Below are 6,847 nucleotides of genomic sequence, written 5' to 3' on the forward strand. Positions count from 1 at the left end.
ATGATTCCATTTATGTGAAGTTTGACAACAGGCAGAACTAATCAATGGTGAGAGATCTCAGAATAGACATTACCCTTGGGAAGGTACCAAATGGGAGGGGTACAAGATAGCCTGCTGGGAGGATGAAAATGTTTGACAATTTGATGTGGGTGATGGTTTGCACATGTAAAAATTCATTAGGCTGTATTTCTAAGATCTCTGCACTTCACTGTATGCTATTTCAATGTAAAAGAAAAACATAAACACATAAGCCAGAAGAAGACAGATTCTCTTCAATCAAAATGTGCTAATATTTCATTCCAGGAAGTCAAAAACCAGAAAAGCTAGTGCTTTGGTGTTTTAATATTCATCTCAGGGAGTGGAAAGCCTTCTGGGATCAACATTAAGACAATAAATGGTCAGAATATACCAGATGCACCCTACCAAGTAGGTGAGCGAAGGGGCGTCTCATCTAATTGACATAATCAGCTGAGTGGCTCAGCTCCCTCCAAGGGGCACTTCCTCTCCCCATTAGCGGATTTCCTCAGATCTCACAATGATTCTTTCTCTCCTGCCACCAAGAATACAGGCACACGGGGCAGGCTGGTGACGCCGACACCAGGGGAGCTCAGTGCTGTCCTGACCAGCCAGAAATGCTGGTGCCAGGATTTTCGCAGCATTAGAGCAAGGCTGTGCAGGGTCCTCTAAAGCTCAGGGCTGAAGCAGGACAGGGAAATGAGGCATCGTTTGTCAGCCTGCCTTCAAACTTGGTCGGTTTCTTTCTGAAGAGTAAGGTTTCCTTTAGAGCTAGATGGGACTGTGGGTTCACAGCCCATACTAGTTCATGGAAAATCTTTTTGCAAAATTACCACTGGCAGAAATTAATAGGTAGTCACTAAAAATTACCCCAAATCTACTGGTCAAGAGAGTTTTGAATAGATACAGAATCCTAGAATAGCACATTGCTGTGCCCCCCACTTACACACAGATGCATGATATCTTCTGCCCTCCTCACACACAAAAAGGCAAGTTTACGAAGAAGCTGCTCCATGAACATTCCCTGCTTACAGAGGTTCTTCTCTCCTACCATTTGGCTCCCTTCACAATATCAGTCTTAAAACACCCAGGAAGATACTGCAAGTAACCTGAAAGTAATAGTAGACACCAAGAGAGCTTCAGCTCTATCTGTAAGACTGTTTCTTTAAAACAATACATCTCATTATTACAATATTTTTTGAAGTACTCATGCTGCTGAACCACAAAATGCACCAAGTTCATTAGGGAGAATTGTAAAGAAAATGTATATAAAATATCTGAAGTAAATAAGGCAAAATATGAGGATTTGATAAAGCAGACTGGTGAGTACACTGGTACTCATTATTCAGTTTTTTCCAATGCTTGAAATATTTCATAATTTCCCTTAAAAATTACATAGTGAAACCACGTTGATGTCTTGTACCACAATGACCTCCTTATATTTATAAAATACACTGCCACTTTAAAAAGTGCTCTGACATACTATCATAAATATACCTAAGATATTTTCAGCTCAAAAGCTAAGAAGGAAAGTTTTTTAAGTAGCAGGAAACTTACTGTCATGTCTCTATGTAAATCTTCAAATGACATCTATCATATATTTGTATTATTACCTCCTAAGAATCACCCATTACACAAGCCTAGGCAAGAGGCTCTTGACCTGCAGGATGGGAATGAATGCTGTGAAGAGTTCAGCCAGTGCTAGATTTCAGGCAAAGATGAAACTGACTAATTTCATGTTCCGAAGAGATGACACAGCTTTCTGATGCATGACACAATTACCTACATGACACTCAATGCCTTTATATATGCCCATGCCCTGCTAAACAGCTAGATTATTTATTACCATTGGATCAAAGGGTGTCAATACCAACTGTTTGGACATGATTTAGTGAGCACATAATAAATACTTGTCAAATGAATGGCCAATCTAGCAGGGTGTAATAAGCAGGATGGCTATCTACAAATAAGAGGGAGTATTTTCAATTCAGCTCAAAGCTATGACAACATTGAGACCTGTATGATCCTTACAATGACACAACTGGTGTTCACTGGGTCACAAGTAACTCCTCACCTAAGAGAATGCAGGTCTGGCATGAGAGTGGTAGGAAGAAGATACAGTAAGAAAATTCACACGGTGCCTCATTTTTTAAAAATAAGCAATGCCATTTCTTTCTAGACTTTGAATATTCAAAATAAATGTACATATATAAAATGAAACCTTAAAAACACTAGAAGAAAACATGAGAGAAAGATTTTAAATCTCATAGTGGGAAAGACTCTTTGAAAATCTGACACAGAATCCAGAAGACAAAAGAAAGAGTTGATAAATTACAGAAAACTATAAATATGGCATAGAAAAAAAAAGATAATTTATCAAGAAAGACAGAAGTCAAAGCAGGAGAATATTGCCTGTGATATAGAAAGACCTCTTTCCACAAAATATCAGCAAAGAGATCAATAACCCAACTTAAAACAGGAAAGCACAATTCATAGGAAGAAATGACAAACACATGAAAAGATGTTTAATCACACTCATAAGAGAAATACAAATTACAGTGAGATTCATTTGACAATACCTGTACAGTACTCACCACCAGAAGGACCCTGAAACCTTTTGGCGATTTTCTTTTATGAAAACTGTAAAATTTACGCCTTCTGTATTAGAATATTTATACAAGTATTCTCAATAGAGTGTGGACTCTCTCAGAGTATTGTCTTGGCTTTCATAGCACGCAGCACAGTGCCTGGCATACAGCTGCTACTCATGCAAAGAATAAGTATGAGAGATACAGAAATGGCAAGCATAAAACTCCCCCAAAGTTGACAGTATAGATAGAGAGAGATATAAATAACTTTTTACTTACAATGAGATATCTTTTTCCCTTGATATTAAATACCATAAAGTTTCTCAATGGCTCTCTCTTATACCCAGTGGATTTCTTAGTCTTACTGATGTAAGATAGTTTTTATTTGTCAAAAACAATCAGAAAATGGTAATATAATATTGACAATGATATAGAGAAAGACATCCTCTCATACTTTCCACTGAGAGTATAAACTGATGAATAAATTGGTACAACCTCTGTGGGAAGCAATGCGGCAATTATCCATCAAAAAGGTAAATGCCTATGCCTTTTGACTCAGTATTTCCACTTCTAGGAATTTAAACTGCAAATATACTTGCACATGTTTGAAGTGGCATATGTACAAGATTAACCATTATGGCGTTGCTTAAATTAGTAAAAGACTGAAAGAATATAACATGTTTCAGTAGTGAACTGGTTCCATGAATCCACACCATGCAACCCTCTAAAAATGAGGCTGGTCCAGAAGTGTCATTAAGGATATACACCAAGACATGTTACTAGGCAAAAAAGCCTAATAATGCATGCAAACATTCGTGTGAATTTGTGTGCGTGCCTCATCGTGCACACAAATGGATACAAAACAACAAATGGATAACTGAGACGACCTTCAGAAGAGGAAACTGGTGGTTAAGAGACGGAAAACTTACTTTGTCCCTTTTAATTGGTATCATGCACCTGTCTTGCCTGTACAAAATTTAAATTGACTTCAAAATTAATAAGTAAAATGTGTTTAGTATTTTCCAATCATTAGACTATTGACTGCTACATTTTCTGCAAACAAGAATTAAGTTGGGATTATATCATTTCCATTGCTAATTTGAAAGATCCCAACATAACCAGTCAAAGTGAGAACAGTACAAATAAACAAATACAAAACTTAAAAAGAAAGCTCTTTGGCGCATATAGTTCATCAAGAAGGGGACACGGGGAAGTTAAAATGTGGGGAAAATCACGACAGAACCAATAATCAATTATTTCTTCAATTATTTCATACAAAACTCAATATTATGGAAATATAATTAATGACATAACAACTGATAAAGACAAATAAAATGCATATAAAGAGGCAATATTAAATCTTATGTGTACTTTTATCATGGGGAGAATACATTTTGCTTTGGTGCCCAGAGTGCAAGCTATAGGGGTTTAACAGTTTGGGATTAGTTAACTACACTTGAAAAGGTTAATTAAACAATCTCAAATTGTTTAATTTGAGCCCCCTAAGGAATGGGCACTTTCTCTATCAATTGCTTCCTCAAAAAAGTTTAAATGTTACTGATAGTATCGTATCTACTTCATGAAGCTATACTATCTGAAACACATAAATTATTGGGCCTTTTGCTAAACAGATTGCTCTTGGAGAAAAAAAGAAGGGACATCCATGGTCCAATATCCATTTCTTCTTTTTTTTTTCTGTCATCTTTTAAATAGCTTTGATGATTATTACAATCCTGTGCCTCTCTGACCCTTTGCTGGGTTCCCAGTCACAGCACTGACCACTGTACTCTTGAGTTAAGAAGTCTCTCTCTCAGTTACTCGGTAAGCACTTCAGGGGTAAGAAATAGGTCTCACTCATCTTTCATCCCCAGACACTCAATAAGTGTTGGTCAGCAGGTACACAATAAATGTTAGCCATTACCATCACCTCTATCACTCTTTTAACCATTATCTGAGTACCTACTTTGTGTCAGATAGAAACGAAAACAGTACATGTATCTGGCTGACTGTCAATTTTTATAGTCACAACTGCTTCTAAGACTAATAATCTAATGGAAAAATGTAAACACAAGGTAATCTACTTGAGAAAGTTTAAAGTAATGATCATAAAGGTGATCAAAGAACTAAAGAGAATGGATACACAGAGCAAGAAATTAGAAGTTTTTTTAATTTTATTATTTTTTATTTACTTTACAATACTGTATCAGTTTTGCCATATGAATTGAAAAATATAAATATAAAGAACCACCAAGAAGAATTAAAGAATATAATAACTGAAATGAAAAATGCACTATAAGAAATCAATAGTAGATTAAATAAGGCATAAGAACAGATCAGTGAGCTCACAGAAAGAGCAGTGGAAATCACTGCTGGCAAACAAAAAAGAAAAAAGAATGAAAAGAAATGAGGACAATTTAAGAGACCTCTGGGACAACATGAAGCACACCAATATTCACATTATAGGGGTCCCAGAAGGATAAGAAAGAGAGAAAGGACCTGAGAAAATATTTGAAAAGATAATAGCTGAAAACTTCCATAACCTAGGGAAGGAAACAGTTACCCAAGGCCAGGAAGCACAGAGTTCCATACAGGATTAACCCACCAAGGAATATACCACATCACATTGTAATCAAAATGACAAAAATTGAAGATAAAGAGAGAATATTGAAAGCAAAAAGGGAATAGCAACAAATAACACATAAGGGAACTCTCACAAGGCTATCAGCTGATTTTTCAGCAGAAATTCTGCAGACCAGAAGGAAGTGGCACAATATATTTAAAGTGATGAAAAAGAAAAACCTACAACCAAAAATATCCTACCCAGAAAGGCTCTTGTTCAGATTTGATAGACAAGTCAAAAGCATTACAGACAAGCAAAAACTAAAAGAATTCAACACCATCAAACCAGTTTTACAACAAATGCTAAAAGAATTTCTCTAGGCAGAAAAGATGACAACTAGAAACAACAAAGTAACAAAATGGAAAAGTTTACTGATAAAGGTGAATATACAGTAAAGGTAGGAAATTATCCCCACACAAAGATAGGTTAAAAGACAAAAGTAGTAAAATTGTGTGTATCCACAATAAGCAGTTAAGGGATATACAAAACAATTAGATGTAAAATATAAAATAAAAAACAGTAATTGTGAGGGGAGGAGAGTAAAAATGCAGGGTTTCTAAAAGGTCTCTGAAATTAAGAGATCAGCAACTTAAAACCAGTTCATATAAATACAGACTCCTATACAAAAACCTCATGGTAACCACAAAATAAAATCCGTAACAGATATGCACACAAAACAGAAAAAGGAATCTAAACATAACCGTAAAAATAGTCATCAAATCACGAGAAGAGAACAAAACAAAAAAAGGGGCGGTAAGACCTACAAAATCAAATTCAAAACAATTAACAAAGTAGCAACAGGAATATACAGATAAATAATTACCTTAAATGTAAACGGCCTAATTGCTTGAACTGAAAGACATAGACTGGCTGAATGGATACAAAAATAAGACCCACATATCTTCTGCCTACATGAGACTCACTTCAGATCTAGAGGTACATACAGACTGAAAGTGAGGGGATGGAAAAAGGTATCATATGCAAAAAGAAGTCAAAAGAAAGAGCAGCAATACTTATACCAGACAAAACAGACTTTAAAAACTGTTACAGGAGACAAAGAAGGATGGAAGATAATGAGCCAGACAGAAAATCAGTAAGAAACATGGGCCTTAAATGGCACATTAGACCAGACGGACTTAATTATTATTTATAGAGCATTCCATCCAAAAGCAGCAGAATACACAGTATTTTCAAATGCACACGGAACATTCTCCAGGATAGATCACATGCTAGGCTATAAAACAAGCCTTGGTAAATTTAAGAAAACTGAAATCATATCAGCAAAAAAAGCATCTTCTATCAGCATAAAAGCATCTTTTCAGACCACAACACTAGAAATCAACTACAAGAAAAAAAACTGCAAAATACATGAACACGTAGAAACTAAACAATATGCTACTTAACAACCAATGGATCACTGAAGAAATCAAACAGAACTCAGAAAACACCTAAAGACAAATGAAAATGTACACACAATGATCCAAACTCAATGGGATGCAGCAAAAGTAATTTTAAGAGGGAAGTCTATAATGATACAAGCTTACCTCAGGAAACAAGAAATATCTCAAATAAACAACCTAAACTTACACCTAAAATAACTAGAGAAAGAACAACAACAAAAACT

The sequence above is a fragment of the Capra hircus genome, unplaced genomic scaffold, assembly GCF_001704415.2.
Source record: "Capra hircus breed San Clemente unplaced genomic scaffold, ASM170441v1, whole genome shotgun sequence".
Lineage (NCBI taxonomy): Eukaryota > Metazoa > Chordata > Mammalia > Artiodactyla > Bovidae > Capra > Capra hircus.